The sequence below is a fragment of the Rhinoderma darwinii genome, chromosome 3 (genome assembly GCF_050947455.1).
Source record: "Rhinoderma darwinii isolate aRhiDar2 chromosome 3, aRhiDar2.hap1, whole genome shotgun sequence".
Taxonomy (NCBI): domain Eukaryota; kingdom Metazoa; phylum Chordata; class Amphibia; order Anura; family Rhinodermatidae; genus Rhinoderma; species Rhinoderma darwinii.
Window position 1 is genome coordinate 222,886,622 of NC_134689.1, and position 27,334 is coordinate 222,913,955.

Here is a 27,334-nt window from a genome sequence, read left to right on the forward strand (position 1 = left end):
GAAGATTATACTGGCTGTCATTTACATCGACTATTTAGGAAAATCAGAGAACAATAACATTTGCATAATAATTTGGAATGCGGTGTATTTATGTACTGAGCTTGGTTTTGGTGCTGTATTTATGTACTGAGCTTTGTTCTGGTGCTGTATTTATGTACTGAGATTGGTTCTGTTGCTATAATTATGCACTGAACTTGGTTCTGGTACTGTATATATGTAAGAACTTGGTTATAGAACTGTAATTATATAGGATATATTTATAATATCAAAATTACATGGCAGATGGAATTGTTTTCATATATTTGATTGTATATTTAATGGGAACCTGTTTGGTAGTTGTAACCCCTTGAACCAGCACCATGTGGTAATACATGACCTGGCAATATTTCCTCATGGGGCGGTGCCGCTATCCAGAAGAGTCACAGAGTCCTGCCTCCAAACCCACCTGTCCATGCTTGATTGACATCCCCCTCGCTGTTATACATCACTACCACCCTCCTCTCACTTTCTCGGATGCGCCATTGCCTTGGGCATGCACCGTGCAGCGAGGTGCACTCTGCCCGGCTTCATCGCTGCACCACGCATGCCAGGGGAGTACAAGGCAACGGCGCATCCGCAAGAGTTGGAGGTGGCTGATAGTGATGTAGAACAGCCAAGGGGATGTCAGTTAAGATCTGGGGGGCGCCATTTAAATTTTCACCTCAGGCAGCAGAAAAGCTAGAATCGGCCCTGGTGTGCAAAGAAGCTGTATCTCAAAAAGGAAAATAATTTTAATAAAAAGTAATTATAACGTTGCATTAAACACAATGATACAGGAGTTGGGAAACATGTTTGATTGGCACATTTGTGGTCCTTTAGTGGATGCGATTGATGTTACATTCTGTAATTTCTATCTTGAACAGTAAACACTAAATGTCGAACAAAATATTAAAGTAGTGATCTTTTAAAATGTACCTGTAAAGATATAAAAATTTTCATAGATGTGTTAATATTAAGAATATAAGTATATTCTCAATATATAATTATTACCTTATTCCTATAGTTTTTCTGCTGGTGTCCCTTCTTTCCCCATATCTTCCTATGTATAAGGTGTTGTTACTTGCACTGGGCACGTTCGCTGTTAAGTAGAATCCGTAGCCAGCTCTAGCAGACGCTGGCTACGATCCCGATGCAACCTTGTAGTATATGATCACAGTGGCAACTGCTGGCCACTGTGAGAACTACACTAGCATCTTGGAGGAGATTAGAAACATGAGAGACAGGAGCATTGGTTGAGCTAACATGCGCGTTTATGGGCAGACACGCATGGCAGCATGGAAAATAAGGGAACTGCAGTCGGCTCAGTTCCCTTAGTACACGTCATCATTAGGAAGTGACCGCCCATTTGCTTTGCCAGCCATAGAAGAATGAACATCTATGGCTGCAACATGATCATGGGGGTTAACTCCGGACTGGGGTAAGTTACAAAGACGATTTGTACATCTTTTTTTATTGTCTTTCAATTATGCATTTCGTTGTGTGTTAATTTTTTTTTAAGTATCATTGGAAGTACACTTTAGTTGGCTCTTATTTGTGTTCGTATTTAATGCAGTAACCATTATTTCTGGTATTTTTATAAAACATTAAATTTTTATTGGAGTTTTAAAACATACAAAGCAAATATCTAAATAAGAGGGGGAGGGGAAATGGGAAGGAAAGGTAAACTAGAGGTGCACTCAGTTTGAGATCTAGCATACTGTTCCTTTACGGAAAACGCTGAGAGACCCATATTGAAAAAAACAGAAAAAATGTTGTCATGCCTGTTTTGACCTTCATTAAAGTGGTGTAACCAAGGTTACCAAAGCACAATGAGGGAGTGGAAACTGTTTTGTCTAAGGTAGAAAAGTTTTTTATACCGACAATGTTTCGGGGTCATCTAAGTCAATGCCATCATGGCAGGGGATGTGGAGAATTTAAGTGGAGAAATCAAGAGTTTAACTGAAAGCAAGATGTGACTTACTAGGTGGGTGTCCACTCCACTCCCAGCTACAACAGTGCCAAAGCTGGATCCGGGGAACAATGGGTAGTTCTGTAATGGTCGATATTAAGTTAAATAAAGCCTTACAGGGGGGGTGTGGCTAGCTAGCGGCATGAGCGGTCGCACTTAGAAGGAGCTCCCGCGAGTATACTTACTTAACAGCGATCCTGCAGACATCCTGAGGCCATTTCCGTTACCAGTGATGGCTTACAACTTGTGTTCCGGAGTGTGAGAACTATGGGACCGACAAAGCAATCCTCTTCTGCGGAGAAACTCCGAGGTTATGCGAGGGACGGATCCCAAAATTGCAACCAAGCCTCTCAGACGCCGAGGAAACAGCCGCGTGGTCATTCCTCTACTAGTACTCAGGAGGAGTCTGAAACGGAGGATGAACTCACCCTGAAAGAGGTGTATGAACAGCTTCTGCAGGCCATTACAGCCTTTACTACATCCTTGACTGGGAAGATTGATGAGGTGAGGGTGGACCTCGACCTGCTCCGCCATGACGTGCAGTGCCTTCGAGAGAGGGTAAAGGAGACTGAGCATCATATCTTAAAGAGGCTCTGTCACCAGATTTTCAAACCCCTATCTCGTATTGCAGCAGATAGGCGCTGCAATGTAGATTACAGTAACGTTTTTTTTTTTTTCAAAAACGAGCATTTTTGGCCAAGTTATGACCATTTTCATATTTATGCAAATGAGCCTTTCTTAAGTACAACTGGGCGTGTTTAAAGTTATGTACAAGTGGGCGTGTATTGTTTGTGTACATCTGGGCGTTTTTACTTGTTTTACTAGCTGGGCGTTGTGAATGTAAGTGTATGATGCTGACGAATCAGCATCATCCACTTCTCTTCGTTAACACCCAGCTTCTGGCAGTGCACAGACACACAGCGTGTTCTCGAGAGATCACGCTGTGACGTTCCTGCATCGTGTCAGACGAGCGAGGACACATCGGCACCAGGCGACAGACTTGGGTAGAGAAATTTATAGAATTTGGTTCATTAGATTTTAGATTAGATTATACCAATAACTCATTTCATAAAAATAGGTACTAGGACCAAGAAACTAGGTTGTAAAAACGAATAAATCCATATAAATGGAAAGTATTCACAGTAAGTTAAGATAATAATATGATGCATAACTGATACAAATAAATGCCATTTTATTTTCAATCATTCAGAATAAGACTCGGGTTCTACCAATACAACCTTGGATGAATTGATTATTTAACAAGCAAGTTGACAGTTAGATGTACTTTCTATCTGCATGGCTCTCCATTTGCCTTGCAGATTCAACTAGTCTTTTATGTAATGGTCTGCAGATTGTAATGTCCCCTAGAGGAGAAGCAGATTGTAATGGCCCCTAGAGGAGGAATTTATGTGCTGTATTACACCCATTACAATTTTTTACAAACTCTCACAATCCCCATTGTTTCAGCTGCGATTCCGGTTACTCCAGTGGTTTGCTTGTTGGGACTTTTGCCAGAGGACCGCTGGTCTCATTATGACAGAATGTTTTTGAGAAAGTCCTTGTATAAGGCAAGGAAAGCAGTTGCTATTCGTTGGATGGCGGATAGGCCTCCTTCTTTGAAACAATGGAAATCTTTACTTAATAATGTCATACCCTATTAAAAAGTTGTATATCGAAATAGACAATGTATCTGGAAGTTTGAATAAGATATGGGGCTTGTGGATTTCCTCACCTTTGACCCTTAGTTCGTTGCATTCCATGTGTTATTCTATCGCTGATGTGGTTCTGTCATGTGGTTAAGTAATATGTGAAGGGTTCTAGTCTCCTACATGATTTAATGTAGGGCATTCAGGGGGGGGGGGAGGACGGGTTGGGACAAGGGTTTTTTCATGTAATGTAATATTTAATGATGTATTTCTACTTGGAATTCTGTACTTAGTGGGAATTTTCATTCCTTTTCATTTTTGTACAATGACATTTCATGTGTAATGTGTATACTCATGTATAAGCTTTGAGTTCAATAAAATGAGTTTTAAATAAAAAATAAAGCCTTCCAGAAGGTAGCTAATATAGGGCATTCATAAAATATGTGATACAAAGTGCCCACATGACCACAAAGTCTCCAACATAAGTTGGAAGCACTTAGACATACTCGTTCCAGCTTGAATGGAATATAGTACTAATAATAAACCTCCAAATTTTCCATAGGGTATTTCATAGTCCAGTTGAGAGCCTTAGCCCACAAGTCAATAGAGAAGGATCTCTGAAGGTCACATTCCCACTTTAGAAAATGAACCGGTTGGAAAACCTCCACATCTCCGTTCACCACCTAATAGATATTTCGAGTCAATTTTAATTCACCTTTAGATGGGACCCAGATGTAATGATAAATGAGCAGTGTCAACATGACCAGAAATGGGTGAGGCCCCTAGAAAGTTTTTTTTATCTTTTTAAATATTTTTAAATATCCTGCTCAGGAATGCGGTATAAGCCATTAATTCTGAAAACTGTCTAAGTCAACATCCTGACATTAGGTCCAAAATGCGGCCTGATTTCTGCCCTAAATCCCTAAATTGGGAATCAAAACTTCTAGCTTTTCTAGTAAAACCGGTCCGGGATTCCACAATGGCTTGTGATTTGTACTAAGCAATAAGGAGAGCCAGGCGTGTATAGATACCCGTATGGTGGGGACTTTTGGTAAAGGTAATGTTGAGTCATAAGCATAGGCCAGTAACATGCTGGGAAGGGATAACCCTCCGTTAAATTGTTGTTTAATCGATGGCCAACTACAACCAGTGGACGGGGATCACCATAGGCAAAGTTGCTTAATAATTATCACCTTATGATAACCTGTAATATTGGAAACCCCAAATTCTCCGCTTCTTCTATGTATCAAAAGGATAGAGGCAGCCATTCTCGACCCCCCCCCCCCAAGAAATCTTTCATCTGTTTTTTAAATTTCAGGAGTAGCAAATTAGAGATGGGGACTGTGAGAGTTTGTAAAAAATTGTAATGGGTGTAATACAGCACATAAATTCCTCCTCTAGGGGCCATTACAATCTGCTTCTCCTCTAGGGGACATTACAATCTGCAGACCATTACATAAAAGACTAGTTGAATCTGCAAGGCAAATGGAGAGCCATGCAGATAGAAAGTACATCTAACTGTCAACTTGCTTGTTAAATAATCAATTCATCCAAGGTTGTATTGGTAGAACCCGAGTCTTATTCTGAATGATTGAAAATAAAATGGCATTTATTTGTATCAGTTATGCATCATATTATTATCTTAACTTACTGTGAATACTTTCCATTTATATGGATTTATTCGTTTTTACAACCTAGTCTCTTGGTCCTAGTACCTATTTTTATGAAATGAGTTATTGGTATAATCTAATCTAAAATCTAATGAACCAAATTCTATAAATTTCTCTACCCAAGTCTGTGTTCTGTTTCTTTTAAATATATTTTAAAAATAGATTGACCCCCCTTAAAAGCCTGCACCAGGCCATACCTTAGAATCCTTAGACAAGTAATAAAAAACATTAATGGAAGACATAAGAATCTACAAGCTTTTGTACGTGCAAAGATGATATAAACCCTGTTGGTCACAATTTGTTTGCCTAAAGATTTTAAAAACATATTTGACATTACTTATTACATAATATATAGGTTTGATATGTGTACTAATAAACATGAGATCATTTGAAATACCATATATTATATATACTGTATATATATATATATATATATATATATATATATATATATATATATATATATATATATATATATAGATATAGATATATATAGATATTTATTTATACGGATGTAGCCATCATTAACTTGATTCTGATAACTTGCTACAACATGAAATCGCACAACAAAAGCCATTGAAAAGTAATTGAAAAAGAAAGATAAGTAAGAAGTAAAGATAAGAGATCTAGTCATTGCTTATTTAATGCGTTAAAAGTCAAGGTAAAGACGGCTACATCTGTGTGTGTGTGTGTGTGTATATATATATATAAATGTGCACTAAGAACCTCCCTATTTGTAAGTAGATTTAGCTTTAGTGCATATTTATTTATATTTAGTGGTTTAGGTGGCATTAGTGTCGCAGGGTGCTGTCACCATTCTATGTTTGCTATATATATATATATATATATATCTGTATAATTTCATACTATATTTATATGCCTCTAGTTGGATCTTCTGCTGGCTGCTGAGTGATAATGCCTACTGGGAGCCTGCCAGCCTCCTCTCACCGCATGTGCAGTGTGGTATGTGTTTCAGCAGAATGATTTATGTTGTATATTAACACACTACACTTGAGAGATCTTATTGAGTATCCAAAAAAATATCACATTCCTACATTGCTTGGACAGGTGTTGCAAACATTATTATTTTGGCCATTTCATGTAAAGGGCATCACCTATCTCAAATTTGCCTCAATGAAAAAGAGACTTTGTTGCACACTAAGACCAATTAGGGTATGTGCACACGATAACGACAATTACGGCTGAAATTACAGAGCTGTTTTCAGGAGAAAACAGCTCCTGCATTTCAGACGTAATTGCTCGTACTCGCGTTTTGCGAGGCGTCCATTACGGCCGTAATTTCTAGCTGTTCTTCATTGAAGTCAATGAAAAACGGCTCAAATTATGTCCCAAGAAGTGTCTTGCACTTCTTTGACGACGCTGTTATTTTACGCGCCGTCTTTTGACAGCGACGTGTAAAATTACAGGTCGTTGACACAGTACGTCGGCAAACCCATTGAAATGAATGGGCAGATGTTTGCCGACGTATTTGAGCCGTGTTTTCAGGCGTAATTCGAGGCATAAAACGCCTCATTTAGGCCTGAAAATAGGTCGTGTGAACCCAGCCTTAGAGTTGAGCTTCCTTTTACTGAACTGCACTGGAAAACTTAAATCTGGGAATGCATTAGTTCCTATGGGCACAGATTAAATTTTATTTTATTTTTTAAACTTTTGATACACAAGGCTTAAGATGTTAAAAACTTGCAGGGATTTGTCTAAGGCAGCCCATTTAAATGGGTTATCTTTATCAGAGACAACCTTTTACAGATATTAGGCATCGCAATGACCTGATCGCAGCAGGTCCAGTTCTCAGCAACCCCATTAAATAGCTGATTTTTTTCCAGGAGAATCCATAGCCAGCCAGGCATTGTAGTTTTACATGACGACTATTTAAATGGCATTACCCGGCAGCTCTCTTTTTCTGGCTCATAGAGGGGGGGGGGGGTCCCTATATGACATGCATATGACCTAATAGGACATATAGACAAAAGTTTTCTTCATGACAGGATCGCGAAAGGGGCAGTATAATTGGTGCTGCTGCAAGAGGCCCAGCCACAAAGATGGAACAAAGGGGCCCACCTGATGCCACAATTGAATAACTTTAGAAATTTTGAGCAGCGTCCCAGTAGTGGCTACTTTGGAGAAAGGAATGGGCCCTACAATGTAATGCACACAACACCGTTGAGGCAGGAACAGTCAGTAGATGTGGCTCTGGTATGGAGTTTGAATTTTTATTTTTGGGTCTAGTCCGGGATGTGATTAATATAGGGGTCTGTTCTGGGGTCTTAATTAATTTTGACATCTGCTCTTGGAGTCTGAATTAATTTTGGCATCTAGTCTGAGGTTTACGCAGGTGATGTATGTGCTGCAAGTAAGGAGGAGGCAGATGGCAGGAGCGGCAGCCAGCACTGCATTTTGGTAAGTGACTGTGCTCTGTAAAGTCATTAGCATCACTGCAATGTTTTTTTTTATGCTAAACCCCATCACCCCTGCAGAGCCACTACACACCTACTGTATTCTCCTTGGACCTCACAGAGTTCTGGCACCTAGTATTTTCACCTAGCCCCGTGACAGAGCCTTTGAACACCTATTGTCTCCGCCCTCCACAGAGCCCTTGCCAGTTTTCATCTCACTAATGCTAACCTCTTGCAGCTTTCTTTTGCCCCCCTTTGGTAATAAGATGTGGGGCAGATTCCTTGGCTGGCGCAAAGAAATTCCAGATGGTGGCCCTGCATCATGAGACAACCCCTTTTAAGGAATCATTTATTTTAATGTTTTTAGTATTATTTAGTATTCGTTTTGGAACTTGGTGAGGTGGGAGATAGATGAGCATATTCGGTACTGGAGAACATGAGAAGAGCTGATGCGGAAACTTAAAGGCATTAATAAGGTGTGTATCACGGGTCCCATGGAATCATCTGTCACGGGGCCAAAAAAGGGGTTTGACGTAGGGCTAAACAGGTGAGCGGAGTCCAAGTGTAGCCCTGGTATACACCATTTAACCCCTATACGGGGATTTACACTCCGCTGCAGGGAATTACAATATCAATATAAGAAAATTGCACATTTTGTGTGATTTCGCTGCCAGGAGTGACAGACCTGAAATAATCTAAGCAAAAATTGCTGGGCTGCTTAATTTATTTTAAGATGCTGAAAGGCCTCATGCACACGAACGTAAAAACGCCCGTAATTACGAGCTGTAATTACGGCCCGTAATTATAGGCCCATAGACTTCTATTGGCCACGGGTACCTTCCCGTATGCTCACGGGAAGGTGCCTGTGCCGTTGAAAAATATAGAACATGTCCTATTTCAGGCGGTAATAATGGCACGGGCAGGCCCATAGAAGTCTATGGGGCTCCCGTAATTACGGGTGGCTACGTGTGTGCACCTGTAATTACGGGAGCGTTGCTAGGCGACATCAGGGGATAGTCACTGTCCAGGGTGCTGAAAGAGTTAACTGATCGGCAGTAACTCTTTTAGCACCTGGGACAGTGACTACCGCTGGAGTTAATAGTATTAAAAGTTAACTTACCCAGAACTCTTCTTTTTCTTCTTCTTCCTCCAGTCCGGCCTCCCGGGATGACGTTTCATCCCATGTGACCGCTGCAGCCAATCACAGGCCAATCACAGGCTGCAGCAGTCACATGGACTGCCGCGTCATCCAGGGAGGTCGGACTGGATGTCAGAAGAGGGATGCCTCACCAAGACAACGGCCGGGGTACGTATGAACTTTTTTTACTTTTATAACGCTGCGGAAACTCTGCCCAAAAGGGCTGCCCTTTCTCTCTATCCTGATAGAGAGAAGGGGCTGCCGATTAGTTCAGAGAAAACGGGTCCGTAAATCCGGGTGGAATACTGGTGACACCGGACCCGTATTTACAGGCACGTGTCTGTAAATACTGGTGGAATACGGGTCGAATACGTGTGACCAAGGACCCATATTTATGCCAGTATTTACGGATAGGAAAAAATACGTTCATGTGCATGGGGCCAAAGTCTGTGATTTCATCCTTGTAAAAGATTTGACCTATGTAATTCATACTATGTCTAACCTAACATTGTGGGCCAGGATGCATATGGCAGTGGCATATTTGCTTATAGCACATTTATATACCCCAATCATATAATAAAATACACAACATGCCCTATCAGATGGCATCGTTTGGATAATTATGGATGATTGTTCCATAAGAGGTCAATGGAGCCAATACAAAAATATTCATAATGTTTGTTTACATGTGCATTAAGTGTATTTATATTTACATGTATTATGTATAGGAACCATATTTTGTATTGCAGTAATGGCAGGGGGTACTGGCCTACAGAATATAGAAGATAGCATAGACAAAATATTCCATATGGTCAAAATGTTCCATATTTTACATGAATATTGAGATCAGTATTGGCAGGGGTGGGATCCAGCCGGTGCGCACCTGTTCTCCCAAACAGGTTGATAAAAGTACAGCCGGTTCAGAGAACCGGTGCGAAGTGAAAACCCGGTACAAGTCCCCTGCGCTCACTTGTATCGGCGTCCTTAGGACGCGGATACAATTGATTTGTCTAGCGCTGCCTGGCGAGGCAGAGGATTCCTTGCCATACTGCGCTTCAGCATTGATGCAGTCAACGCGATTACGTCATCGTGCCGCTGCGTACACTGGATGAGACCTGGCGTCGCTGGTGGATGGCGCAGGAACGGGGAGCCTGAAATATTTTTTTTTTATTTCAGTGGCAGTGTTGGGGGCACTATCTACAGGGGGCACTAGCTTTAGGGAACTTTGCAGGGGGCACTATCTACAGGGGACTCTATTGGGACCATTTCTACAGTGTGGACTATCTACAGGTGGCACTATCTACAAGGGGCACTATCTACAGGGGGCCCTATCTACAGGGAACTCTACAGGGGGCACTATCTACAGGGGACTTTATGGGATCCCTATCTACAGTGGGCACTATCTACAGGAGGTCCTATCTACCTTGGGAACTATCTACAAGGGACACTATCTTCAGGGGGGCCTATAACCAGGGGACTCTATGGGGGCCCTATCTATAGGGGCCATATCTACAGGGCACTCTACAGGGGGTACTATCTACAGGGGATTATACAGGGTGTCCTATCTACAAGGGACTCAATGGGGGCCCTATCTACAGTGGGCACTATCTACAAGGGGCCCTATCCCACGATCTGTGTGTATGTGGACCCACTGGGCTGCACCGCTGTAGCAGAGTAGCAGCTGGCCCAACAACAGTGTATCAAGTCAATATAAAGTCCAAACACAAGGGTACTTGTAATAGTCCAGACAGTAGCAATGGCTTAGGCACAGATGGGACCTTGGCAGCAGGTGATGCAAAACATGGCGAATGACACCATACGTGGTGTAAGTCAGCAGGCGTAGTAAACGGCGCAACATGACTCCAACACTAGAGATGGCACAGGAACAGATACAGCACGGGATACAGGATTCATGTAACAGGAGTCGGGAACACAGGAAACAGGATGCGACTAAGGGACCATTTTCAAGACTAACATAGGAATACAAACAATGCTTAGTCAAGGAGTGAAAGGGCAGAGCCCCATTTATAGTCGAGAGTGATTAGGGCTAATTTATAACATTATTCATGTGCGTGCGCTGGCCCTTTAAGGTGGGACACGAGTGTGCTTGCGCACCCTAAGGGGCACTGCAGAGAGGAGCGGAAGTGAGTACTGGCATCTCCTTAGGAAGAGATACGGGCCAGCACTCACAGATCCATGGCAGCGGCCTTCGAGGGATGAGTCAGAACGACGGTCCGCAGCCGTGGTCGTTACAGTATGCCCCCTCTTCTTGGGATCAGAGTGATAGAGGAATTTCTTAATGAGGGTAGGAGCATTGAGGTAGTCTTCTGGCTCTCAGTACCTCTCATCTGGACCAAATCCCTTCCAATCCACCAAATAAAAAGTTCCTTCTCCTACTTTCTTAAAGTCCAGGATCTCCTTTACCTCAAACACATTGGATGAACCGCTGGGAGCAACTGCAGGGATAGGAGTTTTAGTGTAGCATTTCAGGAGCACATGCTTCAGGAGGCACACATGAAAGGAGTTGGGGATTTTGAGGGAAGGAGGCAGCCGAAGCTTAGAGGAGACAGGGTTAATCTGTTGCAAGAGCTCAAAAGGTCAGAGGTACCTGGGAGCAAATTTGTATGAACAATGGCGTAGCTATAGGGGTTGCAGCAGTCGGAGTTGTGACCGGGCCCCTAAGCCTGAGGGGACCGCGGGCCCCCCTCGCCACACTTTGAGTGACCGTATCATTACTTCTTAGATAAATCTTTACATCTTTACACAGCGTAGGTGCAGCAGCGTGTGTATCAGCGTGTGTAATCCCCCTCCCTTCTTGTTCTCTGAGGCACTGGATTGGAGGAGACAGGGGAGGAGGAGTCTAGATACACACGCTGCCGCACACTGTGTAAGGAAGAAGCTCATGTCTCATCGCAGCTAATTTCCCCCAACATGGTCTTTCTTTCGTTTTTTTTTCCTAAACTCTGATCTTGCTGTTTCTCTCTATTCTTTCTATCCTGCAAATAGGGGACAGAACGGGAGGATTCAGCAGTGAGAGCTGCGCAGACAGGACACTGATAACAGTTACTGAGTGTCATAATTCATTACAGGACAGCTCCAGCCTCCAGTTATGGGGAAGAAACTGATAAGGAGGCTAGAGGTTACTATTCAGGGGCGTAGCTAGGGGGGGCAGGCGGGTGCCACTTAGAGGGGGCGCCACCCCCTCCTGCACTATAATTGTACCTGCATCTATAGGACACAGGTACAATTAGAACCAATGAGTGGCCGGGTACGTTCCATGCATCAATGGCGGATTATCATGGTACATTGTAGTTGTGTCGCGATTTTGCCACGAATCACGGCAAAAACCGAGACGAGACTGCATTGTGTATGTCCTGCAAAAGGACCTAGGACATAAGACATGACCTCATCTCTGAAGTTCTTACTATTGCTTAGAGACCTGCTGGTCACATGACCGCAGGACCTCGAGCAGCAGCAGCAAGACTCCACAGAGAAGACTGACTATGTAAGTATAAGGGGATTGATTTGTTTAATGGGTTTGTATTTAGGGGAACTGTATTTAGGGAGTCTGGTGTGGGGTGTATTTAGGGGATTTGTATTTAAGAGGCCTGGTTTGGGGACTGTATTTAGGAGGTTTGGTGTCTATTAGTTTAAGGGGTCTGTATTTAGGGGGTCTGGTCTGGGGTCTGTATCAGTTTAAGGGGTTTAGGGTCTGTATATTTAGGGGTCTGTGTTAGTTTAAGTGGTCTGGGGTCGGTATTTAGGGGGTCTGTTTTAGTTTGAGGTCTGGGGTCGGTATTTAGGGGGTATGGTCTGGGGTCTGCATTAGTTTATAGGGTCTATTTAGGGGGCCATTGCATTAAGGGAGTCAGGTCTGGGGTCATTAATAGTGTAGGGGTCAGGTCTGGGGTGTGTATTTAGGGGGTCTGTATTTGTTTGAGGTCTGGTGTCTGTATTTAGGGGTCTGGTCTGATGTCTGTATTTATTCAGGGTGCTTGTGTTGGGGTCTGTATTTGCTTAGGGGGTCTGGTCTGGGGACTGCAATAGTTTAGAATGTCTGGGGTCTTTATGTATTCTATGATCTAGTCTGTGGTCCAAATTTATTAGTCTGAGTAAAAGGGGTTGTCCAGGCACATCGATAGGTCATCAGTATAAAAACCGGTCTGTTCCCGGACAACCCCTTTAACGTATGGGCCTGGGCCTTGGAGTCTACATTTGTGTGTTTCTATAGGGGCTGGAAATGGCTGCAGAAGTGATGGGCAAAGATGTCTCATCAGGAGAAGTCGCCATAACGGTCTGCGTCAGATGGAGAAGAAAAGAAAACGCCTCCCATCAGAGAAGACATGACTGGATCTATAGGGGATCTCCTCTCCTGACATGTCTGTTGCAGGTAATCCTTGTTTTCTACATATCTCTGTGTACTCAGACCTAATAGACATATGCGTGTTACCATTCCCATTGTCAGGAGGACTTGTCCCTACACAGTGTGATACTGTCAGCGATGGTTGGAGACTGTCAGTATGTAGGGACACAGCCCTTTGACAAGGGGAATCATAACAACCATTTGTCAATGCTCACACAAAAAGGTGGTGTTCACTATAGACACGGCAGAGCGGCAGTGGGGAAGGGGGGCCCAAGTTTGTGGAACAGCCCAGGGCCTATGATCTATTTAATCCGCCACTGCCGGCCATTCAGCTCCTTTCTACGAGTGAGGCGGCGCGATACTTTGCGCCGCTTGCGTCGTTGAAAGGCGCTGATTGACAGGGAAGCGTTCAACCCCAGGAGACCTGCGCAGAAGAGAGCAGGTCTCCATTGCTTCCGGACGGCGTGGGAACGGGATTAAGGTGAGTTTGAATAGTTTGTTATTTTATCGTAATAAAAAAGTGTGTGGCATTATCTACGGGGGTGGCTTTATCTACAGGGGGGCTTAATCTACCAGGGGGGCTTTTTCTATGGTGGGGCTCTATCTACAGGGGACGCTATATACTGGGGTGGGCTATATGTGGAGCACTATATACAGGAGTGGGCTATATCTGCAGGGGAGCTATATACAGGGGTGGGCTATCTGTGGAGCACTATATACAGGGGTGGACTATATATACAGGGGGCTATATACAGGGGTGGGCTATCTGTGGAGCACTATGTACAGGGGTGGGCTATATCTACAGGGGGCTATATACAGGGGTGGGCTATCTGTGGAGCACTATATACAGGGGTGGGCTATATCTACAGGGGGCTATATACAGGGTTGGGCTATATGTGGAGCACTATATACAGGGGTGGGCTATATCTACAGCGGGCTATATACAGGGGTGGGCTATCTGTAGAGCACTTTAGGGGGAGCTATATGTGGGACACTATACAGGGGTGGCCTATATGGTGGCACTATCTACAGGGGGCTCTATGTGGGGCACTATATACAGGGGGCTCTATGTGGGGCACTATCTACAGGGGGCTCGTGTGTGTGTGTGTGTGTGCGTGCGGGTGTGTGTGTATGTGTGTGTGTGTGTGTGTGAGACACAGTGTATGGTGTATGGTACGCTATCATATTTAGGGACGTAGTATCTGGTATAATGAGAACTTTAACTTTGTTTATAGGTGTAGAAATGTAGGAAAAGTGAGAAGCTGAAGAAATCTGAGCGGCAAACTGCAGAAATGGGCTGTGACTGGGAGAAGTCATCATAGAGGTCTGGACCGGATGGAGAAAAAGAACTAGAATCTGAGACATCACCGGTGAGTCACTTAATGTAAATATTCATTCTGCCCCTAATCAGCACTGTAGTCAATATATGATCTGCAGCGAGATGATGGGTGGTATGATTATGATATGATTTATTTTTTGTGAAACAGCATCTCCCAGCATATCCTTACCATTGTTCGGGCCATGCTGGGAGCTGGAAACAATTTAGTGTGAATCTATACGTCAGGAGTTGCACTAAATTGAGCTGTATTTGTGCTAGTGCTGTATATATGTATTGAGCTTGGTTCTGGGGCTGTATTTATGTACTGAGCACTATTCTGATGTTGTGTATAGAACTATATTGCTTGTAAAAGGTACAAATTTGTTTATGCTCGAGTTACATTAAAAAAAATGTGGAAAAGAAATGACACGTCGATTGGAAGAGAAAACAAACCTGGCGAGGGGGAAGGAGAAGTCGGGAAAGAGTTTGGGGGGGGGGGGTCGCCAAACTGAATCTTTGCCCCGGGTGCAGGAGAAACTAGCTACGCCTCTGTACTATGGGTTATGATTGCACATTACTGGAGGTCTGAAGCTGTGCTGAAATATGAAACACAAAGCCCTGCTATGCCAGTGTCCATTAGGAAACTATAGATAGTAAAGAGGCTGCTCCTACAGGTTTATTAGATAATATCTAGTACCATGGGCATTTTCTTAAGTTTTTTTTTTTGCCAGAATCATAAATGATCACCTATCCTTAGGATAAGTGATCATTTTGTTATGGCTGGGACCCCCACCAATCATGAGAACTGGGGTCCTGAACCCCCCATTCCTCCTCACTGTAAGGGTATGTGCACACGAGAAGTGGCTTTTACGTCTGAAAAGACAGACTGTTTTCAGGAGAAAACAGCTGCGTCGTTTCAGACGTAAAAGCTCCTCCTCGTATTATGCGAGGCGTCTTTGACGCCCGTAATCTTGAGCTGCTCTTCATTGACTTCAATGAAGAACAGCTCAAATTACGTTGCAAAGAAGTGTCCTGCACTTCTTTGCCGAGGCAGTCAATTTACGCGTCGTCGTTTGACAGCTGTCAAACGACGACGCGTAAATGACAGGTTGTCTGCACAGTACGTCGGCAAACCCATTCAAATGAATGGGCAGATGTTTGCCGACGTATTGTAGCCATATTTTTAGACGTAAAACGAGGCATAATACGCCTCGTTTACGTCTGAAAATAGGTCGTGTGAACCCAGCCTAAGCATGACATTGAATGGAGCAGTGATCGTGCATGCATTCTACTGTTCCATTCAAAGTCTATGGGAATGACAGAAACAGACCAGTACAGCGCTCTGCTGTTTACGTCATCGTCATAGTTACATAGTTACATAGTTAGTACGGCTGAAAAAAGACACATGTCCATCAAGTTCAACCAAGGGAAGGGAAAAGGGAAGGAAAAATTTCTACACATAGGAGCTAATATTTTTTTGTTCTAGGAAATTATCTAACCCTTTTTTAAAGCCATCTACTGTCCCTGCTGTGACCAGCTCCTGCGGTAGGCTATTCCAAAGATTCACAGTTCTCACTGTAAAGAAGCCTTGTCGCCTCTGCAGCTTGAACCTTTTTTTCTCCAGACGGAGGGAGTGCCCCCTTGTTTTTTGAGGGGGTTTTACAAGGAACAGGATTTCACCATATTTTTTGTATGTGCCATTAATATATTTATATAAGTTAATCATGTCCCCCCTTAGTCTTCTTTTTTCAAGGCTAAATAGGTTTAATTCTTTCAATCTTTCCTCATAACTTAAATTCTCCATGCCCCTTATTAGCTTCGTTGCTCTTCTTTGTATTTTTTCCAACTCCAGGGCATCCTTTCTATGAACTGGAGCCCAGAACTGAACTGCATATTCTAGATGAGGCCTCACTAATGCTTTGTAAAGTGGCATTATTACATCCCTGTCCCGCGAGTCCATGCCTCTTTTAATACACGACAATATCCTGCTGGCCTTTGAAGCAGCTGATTGACACTGCATGCTGTTATTGAGTTTATGATTTACAAGTACACCCAGATCCTTCTCAACAAGTGAATCCGCCAGTGTAGCGCCCCCTAGGACATATGATGCATGCAGGTTGTTGGTACCAAGATGCATAACTTTACATTTATCTACATTAAACTTCATTTGCCAAGTGGACGCCCAAACACTTAGTTTGTTTAAATCTGCCTGTAATTCATGAACATCTTCCATAGTCTGAACTATATTACATAGCTTGGTGTCATCTGCAAAAATAGAAATAGTGCTATTAATCCCTTCCTCTATATCATTAATAAATAAGTTGAATAATAGTGGTCCCAGCACTGAACCCTGGGGTACACCACTTATAACCGGGGACCATTCAGAGAAGGAATCATTGACCACAACCCTCTGGATACGGTCCTTGAGCCAATTCTCAATCCAATTACAAACTATATTTTCTAAACCTATAGTCCTTAATTTACCCATTAGGCGTCTATGGGGGACAGTGTCAAATGCCTTTGCAAAGTCTAAAAACACTAAATCCACAGCGGCCCCTCTGTCTAGACTTCTGCTCACCTCTTCATAAAAACAGATTAGGTTAGTTTGACAACTTCTGTCCTTCGTAAAACCGTGCTGGCTGTCACTTATAATGCTATTTATTGTCACATAATCCTGTATATAGTCCCTCAATAGCCCCTCAAACATTTTCCCCACGATGGATGTTAAGCTTACTGGTCTATAATTACCCGGGGAAGACCTAGAGCCCTTTTTGAAAATAGGCACCACATTTGCCCTGCGCCAGTCCCTTGGCACTATACCAGTCACTAGAGATTCTCTGAATATTATGAAAAGGGGGACAGAAATAACTGAACTAAGCTCTTTAAGAATTCTAGGGTGTAACCCATCTGGTCCCGGAGCCTTGTGCACATTTATTTTATTTAATTTAGTTTGGACCATCTCTACATTCATCCAATTCAGTATATCAACTGATATATTAACAGCACTGGCACCGGCTACATCAGCTGCTCTTTCTTCTGTTGTATATACAGAGCTAAAGAACCCATTTAGTAACTCTGCCTTCTCTTGATCCCCTGTGATCAACTCCCCATTACCATTATCTAGGGGTCCTACATGTTCAGACCTGGGCTTTTTTGCATTTATATACTTGAAGAATTTTTTAGGATTTGTTTTACTATCCCTGGCCACCTGCCTTTCATTTTGTATTTTTGCTAATTTTATTACATTTTTACAGATTTTATTAAGCTCTTTATATTTTACAAAGGCTACAGCTGTACCCTCAGATTTGTATTTTTTAAATGCCCTTTTTTTGTCATGTATTGCCCCTTTCACAGAAGGTGTAAGCCATGTGGGGTTTAATTTGAGTCGTTTATACTTATTACCTGTAGGAATAAATTTTGCACTATAATAACTCAAAGTAGATTTGAAAATCTCCCATTTATCATTTGTTCCATTATTTGACATTAGTTCTTCCCAGTCCATATCCTGAATTGCAGCCTTCATCCTGGGGAAATTGGCTTTCTTAAAATTAAATGTTTTTGCCCTCCCAGCCTGCGTTTGTTTTTTACAGTATAGGTAAAATGTAACTATATTATGATCACTGTTACCGAGGTTTTCACGAACATTGACATTCCCAACAAGATCTGCATTATTAGAAATGACCAGATCCAACAGAGCTTCACCTCTAGTCGGGTCTTCCACAAACTGGCCCATAAAATTTTCCTGCAACAGGTTGAGGAAATGTCTCCCCTTTGCAGTTGAAGCCGAACCATGACACCAATTAATATCCCGGAAATTAAAATCTCCCATTATCACTACAGTACCCGCCTGTGCAGCCCGCTCCATCTGTTTATATATCTGACCTTCCATCTCCTCAGACAGTGAATGGTGCGGCGGGCGTATGCTCAACCGGCACTCCATTCAAGCTCCTCTTTACTGCAGGGGTGTAGTGAGGAGGATCTGAGGGTTTGGGACCCCTGGTCTCTCGACTGCCTCCAGTAATAAGAAAATGATCAAATATACTGTGGATAGGTGATAATTTATGATTCTGGGAAAACCATTTTAAATATGTTGCAATTGATAAAATTATCAACTGCCCAGGTGGAATTTGTCCTGTGTAGGAGGACATAGGGGGCAGCAATCCCCTTGTGGGGGCAAATAAGTTGGTATTATTACTGTATAAGGCACAAAGGAGGGTATTACTGTGGGGCATTATGATTTTGTGGTGGGACACTATTACTTTGTGGTGGGGCACTATTACTTTGCACAAAAGGGGGCACTAGTTGCCACTATTAAGGTGGAGGGAGCACTAAGAGGGCTATTGGGGCTAGCAGCATAATTTGTAGTTTGTGTGAAGAGACAAGTTGTGTCTGGAAGAAGTCATGCCGGTCTGGCCCGGATAGAGTAGAAAAGGGAAATCTACGTCTCCTGTGAGTCACGGGATACAACTGTAGTGTATTAATTTTTCACTGTGTAGAGCTGGTATATGACCATTATTTGGTGACTTCATTATTTAGGTATACTATCATACATAGAGTTGCGCCGCTTTAAGCCTGCCGTGTTATAAAAGTTGTTTAATTTGTCTTTGATGTAAATATTTTTGTTTGAGGGAGAAACAAAACATACGAGTTGGGGCTTGTGCCCCTGATCTTTAAAGACTGTAACAACATCCCTGGCTGCTAGTGCTGCATCGATGGGTTACTTTAGAGACCCAGAAATGCAGCTGAAAGTTAGAGAGAAGATGCGTAGGGGGGCCCAAACTGAACTTTTGCACCTGGGCCCATGAGCCTTTATCTACGCCCCTGTGTATGAAGGCACCTTCAGACAGATATTCCTTGAGGACAGCCAGACTTTGGTACCGGTAAGAAACTGAGGTGGCTCTCTTCTTCTTATATCCGCCTTTCGCTTCATGCGATCGACTGCCAGTAGACTAGAGGACCAGGTCTGTTGCCAGATATGCAGAAAGTCCCCAAATGCAGAGTCAGCTGCGGGTACCTGAGATGTAGCTGACACAGGAAGAGGGAGTCTAGGATGTTGACCGTACACAATGTAGAATGGTGGACACACTTGTGTCGTTGTTATACGAGAATTTGGCCCATGGAAGAAGCTGTACCCAGTCATAATGCTGCTTGGAGATGAAGTGGCGGAGATAATTCTTCATGATCTGGTTAATCCTCTCGACAAGACCATTGGACTGGGGATGATAGGCTGAGGAAAATTCCAATTTCACATCCAGGAGTTTACAGAGGGCTCTCCAGAATTTTGAGGTGAACTGAACCCCCCGATCAGACACGATGTGTAGGGGCAAGCCATGCAAGCGGAAGATGTACTGAATAAAGAGATTTGCCAGTCAAGGAGCAGAAGGGAGGCCGGTCAGCGGGATAAAATGTGCCATCTTCGAGAACCAGTCCACCACCACCCAAACAGTGTTTCATCCTGCTGAGGAAGGAAGATCAGTGACAAAGTCCATTGCAATATGCTGCAAGGGAGCATTGGGCACATGTAGGGGTTGAAGCATGCCGGCAAACTTGGAGTGAGCCACCTTGTTAGAAGCACACACAGTGAAGGAAGAGACAAAGTCCACAATATCTTTGGGTGGCGTGTGCCACCAGAAATGATGAGCTATCAGATCTCGAGTCTTACGAACACCAGTGTGCTCAGCCAGTTTGGAGCTGTGTTCCCAGTGGAGAATTCTTCTCCTGTATGCCAATCAAACAAAAGTCCTCTCCGGAGGGATGTCTCTAGCAGGATTGGCAGAGACAATGCAGGACGGGTCTAAGATACTTTGTGGAGGCTCCACAGTGTCCTCCGTTTCAAATGACCTGGACAGGGCATCGGCGCTCACAGTTTTGTCAGCGGGATGGTAGTGGAGCACAAATTGGAAATGGGTGAAAAACAGCGACCACCTGGCTTGATGGGGGTTTAGCCGTTGAGCCAACTGGAGATAGATGAGGTTCTTGTGGACGGTGTATATCAGGATGGGGTGAACTGCGCCCTCTAGCAGATGTCTTCATTACTCCAGAGCCAATTTGATGGCCAGTAACTCCCAATCCCCAATAGAGTAATTGCGCTCTGCGGGGGAGAAAAGTCTTGAGTAATAGCCACATACTACCGCTTTTCCTTTGAAGCTTCTCTGGAAAAGAAGTGCATCTGCACCAATAGAAGAAGCATCCACATCCAGCGAGAAATGCAGAGACACGTCAGGATGATGGAGGATCGAGGCTGAAGTGAAGGCATTCTTGAGGCTATTAAATGCTGATTCTTCCTCTGAAGTCCACGTCTTGGCATTCACACCCTTCTTGGTAAGTGTAGAAATAGGAGCCATCAATGATGAGAAATTTGGGATAAACTACCAGTAGAAGTTAGCGAATCCCAAAAAACGCTGTATGGCCCGCAGGCACTGAGTACGTGGCTACTCCAGGATGGACTTTACTTTCTCAGGATCCATCTTGAGACCCTGATCCGAGATGATGTAGCCTAGGAAGGGCAAAGATTTTTTTTCAAAAGTACACTTCTCCAACTTGGCATACAGGCGATTCTCCCTTAATCGCAGCAGGACTTGATGGACATGCCTCTGATGTGTCGTCGGATCTGGGGAGAAAATCAAAATGTAATCGAGATAGACTACAACACAGACATAGAGGAGATCTCAGAAGATATCATTGTCAAATTCTTGGAAGACCGCGGGAGCATTACACAGGCCGAAGGGCATCACCAGGTATTCATAGTGCCCGTCTCGACTGTTAAATGCCGTCTTCCACTCGTCACCTTGACGGATTCGGATAAGGTTGTAGGCCCCCCAGCAAGTCTAGTTTAGAGAAGATCTTGGCTCCTCTTATGCAATCAAATAATTTTGAGATCAGTGCAAAAGGGTATTTGTTTTTGACCGTGATCTGGTTGAGACCACGGTAGTCAATGCAGGGTCGAAGAGATCTGCCTTTTTTCTTTACGAAAAAGAACCCGGTGCCGACCCCTCCCCAGATTCTCCTTGATATAGGCTGACATGGAGTGAGTCTCTGGCAAGGTGAGGGGGTATACGCGTCCGCAGATAGATGAAGCATCATTAAGCAGTTCAATCGGGCAGTCGTGGGGGAAACATCTCATCCTTCTTCTTGCCAAAGACGTCCGCAAACTGTGCAAAATGAGTAGGTAGTCCTTTCAACTACTGAGGCAATGTGAGGCAGAACAGGATGAACCTGTAACAGGCAGCGGTGGAGAGACTAGGAGCCCCACTGGAGAACCTCTCTGGAATTTCAGTCCAGGACTGGGGCATGGAGCTGGAGCCAGGGCAGGCCCAGAAACACCAGATTGATGGCTTTGGGCAAGACGAGTAATGTAATCCTAGTTAAAAACACAAAAAGGCCATACTTACAAAATGGGCAGGTAAAAACCCGTTCCCAGCAGGACACAGACAGGTCAAAAATGCTACTGAAGGAGAGTGCTCAGCTGTGTTAAATAATAATAGCCACTCCCACTAACCTTGAGGGGAGTGGTCTGTGGTGCATGGATATAAATGTGTAGTACAAAAAATAATAAATACTGTGTATAGTACACAAGTGGTAATAAGAAATGTGGAATATAGTACTGGGTGTAGTGCATAGGGGTCAGAGCTGTGAGTTCCAGTTAGGGACTCGCAAGACTGGGTACCCTTGACCAGTGTTGTGAGCTTACCGTTTTTTGGGCCAAAATTACAACCAATACCCCATGATTTTTCATGGTTACTCATACTGCATATACTTTTTTCAGGACGCAGTCAGGTCTTATAATTCTGGGAGAGCATGGTGTGTTAGTGTTTGGTATTGCATGCAGGGCAGCTCGCTCCAATAGCACGGGCGTTACTAATAGGCTGCTATTTGGCAATATATGCTGTGCCTCACTACTCGCACACTATCCCTCCATGTTTTACACACTGCACTCTCACTCTATGTATCACTCACAGCTCTGACCCCTATGCACTTCACCCAGTACTACCACCTATATTCCACATTTATTATTACCACTTGTTTACTATACACAGTATTTATTATTTTTTGTACTACACATTTATATCCATGCATCACACACCACTCCCCTCAAGGTTAGTGGGAGTGGTTATTATTATTTAACACACCTGAGCACTCTCCTTCTAATGGCATTTTTCATCTGTCTGCGTCCTGCTGAGAAAGTGTTTTTACCTGCCCATTTTGTAAGTATGACCTTTTTGTGTTTTTAACTATATTTTATGTCCCATCTATTTGTTTGTGTAGAGAAATGTAACCAGCTCGGTATGAAGAGCTGCCATTTGGAGCTTCAGTGGCTTGGTCTAGGACACGATGGGATCGGGCAGAGTAAGACCATTCACCGAGGCGACAGCCAAAGGTGTCTCCAGGGGCGCCATCGGCAACTGGAGCTGATCCACTAGGTCCTGTTGGATGAAGTTTGCCATGGACCCGAAGTCCAGGTAGGCAGAGACCCAGTGCATCTTCTCACCAGACACTATGGTCACAGGAATGGACAATTTGGGAGACAGACTTTTGTTTAGCGTCTTTCCGCCTAGGGTTGTCTCTCCAACCAAACCTAGGCACTGGAGTTTTTTGGGGGCACAGATGCACAAAATGGCCTCCGAGGCCGCAATACAGACAGAGTTCCGAAGTGCGTCTGCGTTATTTCTCTTAGACAGACAATTTGAGGCGGTCTACTTGCATAGTCTCCTCAGGAGGAGCAGCTGATGAGGGCAACAGGGGTTGCTGAAATGTAGGAGCCAGCCTAGGAAGTCTTCTGGCCCAGTGAACCTCTTGAGACCATTCCTGAATCCTCATGTCAATCCGGGTAGCTAGAAGAATGAGGTCATCTAGGGTAGAAGGCAGATCTGGAGCGGCAAGCTCGTCTTTGATATCAGAGGATAGGCCCTGCCAGAATGTGACCACTAAGAAGTCGTTGTTCCAGGTCAGCTCTGCCGCCAGAGTACGGAACTGAATGGCGTACTCACCCACAGAGATGTCTCCTTGGTGCAGTGTCAGCAGGGATGCAGCTGCTGAAGAGACTCGTCCAGGTTCCTTAAATACTGTGCGGAAAGTTTTATAGGAAAGACTGTAAGTCTCTGGTCCCTGACGGTCTCAAATAGGATTCACCCATGCCAGTGCCTTGCCAGTAAGGAAAGAGGCTATGAATGCAATCCTTGTGCCATCGGAAGGAAATGCTCTGGCATGTAGACTGAAGTTGATCTGGCATGGTTTAGAAAACCCCTACAGGCCCTCGTGTCTCCATCGTAGCGAGGAGGTAGTTGCAGTGAGAATTGGCAGTCGACACTGGTATTGACAGGAAGTGTAGCAGGAGGAACAGCCAAAGCAACAGGAACAGGTGCTGTGAAGACTGCAGCTTGCTCATCCAGCCGATGTGCAATGGAATTTACTGTCAGGAGGAGTTGGTCCTGTCGTGACCGAAGGTCTCGCAGGTCTGCCTGCATGGCTTGTGATGTCAGTATGGTCTTGGGTTGGCCAGCGGGGTCCATGGCCTGAGCGTCTGTCACAATCTGTAGGTATGTTGACCCACTGGGCCGCACCACCGTAGCAGAGTAGCAGCTGGCCCAACAACAGTGTACCAAGTCAATATAAAGTCCAAGCACAAGGGTACCTGTAATAGTCCAGACAGTAGCAATGGCCTAGGCACAGATGGGACCTTGGCGGCAGGTGATGCAAAATGTGGCGGTTGAAACCAGACGTGGTGTAAGTCAGCAGGTGTAGTAGACGTCACAACACGACTCCAACACTAGAGATCGCACAGGTATAGATACAGCACAACAGGATACAGGATACAGGTAACAGGGCACAGGAACACAGGGAACAGGATTTGACTAAGGGACCATATGCATGACTAACAGGAATACAGATAACGCTCAGGCAAGGAGTGAAAGAGCAGAGCCCCTTTTATAGTCCAGAGTGATTAGGGCTAATTTGTAACATTATTCATGTGCACTGTAGAGCGGAGCGGAAGTGAGTGCTGGTGTCTCCTGTGGAGGAGATTCGGGTCAGCACTCACAGATCCATGGCCGCGGCTGTCGAGGGGTGAGTCAGAACGATGGTCAGTGGCCATGGACGTAACGCTGAGCTTAGTTCTGGTGTTGTATTTATGTATTGAGCTTGGTTCTGTGGCTGTATATATGAACTGAGCTTTTTCCTGGTGCTGTATATGAGTAGTGAGCTTTGTTCTGGAGCTGTTTGTATGTAATAAACTTTGTTCTGGTATTGTATATATGTAGTGAGCTTGGTTCTTGTGCTGTATATCTGTTGTGAGCTTTGTTCTGGTGCTGTATATATGTAGTGACCTTTGTTCTGGTGCTGTATATATGTACTGAACTTAGTGCTGGTGCTGTGTATATGTAGTGAGCTTAGTTCTTGTAAAGTATATATGTATTGAGCTTAGGTCTGGTGATGTATATATGTACTGACCTTGGTTCTGGAGCTGTTTGTATGTACTAAACTTGGTTCTGGTTTTGTATATATGTAGTGAGCTTTGTTCTGTTACTGTATATATGTGGTGAGCTTGGATCTGATGCTGTATATATGTACTGGGCTTAGTTCTGGCGCTGTATATATGTAGTGAGCTTTATTCTGGTGCTGTATATATGTACTGATCTTGGTCCTAGTGCTGTATATATGTCGTGAGCTTGGTTCTGGTGTTGATTTTATGTACTGAGCTTGGTTCTGGCACCGTATCTGTACATTAGCCGAGAGAACTTTCGTGGCTTACTGCGCATGGCGCACTGTCCTCCACCCTTCCCATGTGCACAGCCTAACTAAATGGGCTGAGCACTCTTAGGATATTGAATGTGTGCATATAGGTTTATACGTAATGGGTGAGTTTAATATAATGTATGGGTAGGTACAGTAGGTATTTATGCTTATGTGATTATAGACATACTTTTGCAATCCAGTTAAACATTCTTGACAGGGAATTTGAATCCCACCCCAGAGTATTGGCTTTGTATTTCAACATGCTTATTTGAATTATGCCAAATACAAAAAAATAATAATAATATATTAAATGTACTAATGTGGTCAGAATGTTATTTACTTCACTAGCCTTCATTAGTGGTCTGATGTCCATGCTGCACGCGGGGCAAAAAGTTCACAAAACTATCTGAACTTTATCACAAATGTGCGACATACTGTAGATCAATAACTAATTAGGTCAATTAGATTCTGCCAATGTGCACAATATGATTTTGTAGTGTAACTGGAGGTACATGTACTTTTATTATTATGTTGTTTTTAGGTTCAAAATTTTGTGCTGATTCATTTCTTAATATATCTGCATAGCAATCAACACTATTTTTCTGATACAGAACTCCAAATTCCCTGCTTAGACATAAGATTTAAAAGATAACCTGCTGGCTGGCTGCATACTGCATTCTGTCTTATTAATGAGCAAACCATTTGTTTTTTGCATTTGTGATGGAAATTATAACATGCAAAAAGATACAGCTGTTTTTTTAACCCCTTCCTGCAAATCAGCGTTACTGTACGTCCTTTTTATCGGGTCGTTCCCGCAAATGGGCGTACAGTAACGCCCTGAGGATGAAGCGGGCACAGGAGCTGTGCGCGCTTCATATTCAATCGGGTTTTGGCTGTAATATACAGCTGACATCCCGCTGCAACGGCTGCGATCACAGTTATCTCCGATCGCTGCCGTTTAACCCCTTAAATGTTGCTGTCAATAGCGATAGTGGCATTTAAGTGATTGACACAGAGGAAGGGGGCCCCCTCTGTACCCCGTTGGCCCCCCGCAAAAAATCACGGGGTACTGATGGTTGCAATGGCAACCAGGAAGCCTAGCAACGGCTTCCCGGTTGCCAGATACAGGAGCCTATTAGGTCCTGCCCGAGGCAGGACGTAATAGGCTTAACTGTCAGTTGCAAAATGACAGTTACAATACACTGCACTACACAAGTACATACATAAGTAGCACAGTGTATTGTAAAGGGGATTAGAAGATCAGATCTTCAAGTCCCCAAGTATGAGTAAAAAAAAAAGTGTAAAAAAGGAAATAAAAAGTTTTAGATAAATAAATAAATAAAAGTTTTATGTAATAAAAACAATAATCGCCCTGTTTCCCTGATTATAATTAGAACAAAAATAAAAAAATAAAAAAACACCTAAACATAATAGGTATCCTCAGTGTTTTTATTGTGTAAAAGTAGTAAAACATAAAAACAATATAAATTTGGTATTGCCATAATCGTATCGAACTGCAGAATAAAGTAAACATGTTGTTTATACTTCACAGAAAACGCCGTTAAAAAGTAATAAAAAACAGTGACAGAATTTCTGTTTTTTGGTCTCCTCACCTCCCAAAAAATGTAATAAAAACTGATCAAATTACCACATGTACCCCAAAATAATACTAATAAAAACTACAGCTCATCCCATGAAAATCAAGCACTCACACAGCTCGTCAGACTAATTTATATGTGCGGCAGCTCTTCACCTAAAACCCCACGTCATCATTTGCTAGCCCCACTGGTAGACCCTGTAAATGCAGCGGAAACTATGACATTTTAGGGTCTTTGCTATATATGGGGTTAGTGAAGAAGTCAAAGATTAGGCAATGCTAGAGTGCGGATATTTTGTACAACACCACAGACACCCTTTAGAAGTGCAACTCCTGCACCCAAAAATCTGGCCTGTGAGTAAAGGATTGGTTCAAAGCGTAGGTCACTATTCATGTATAATTAATTTTATTATTAATTTACCCCATTATTACATCATCTTATTATGACCTGATGCACTCCGCCCAGCTTA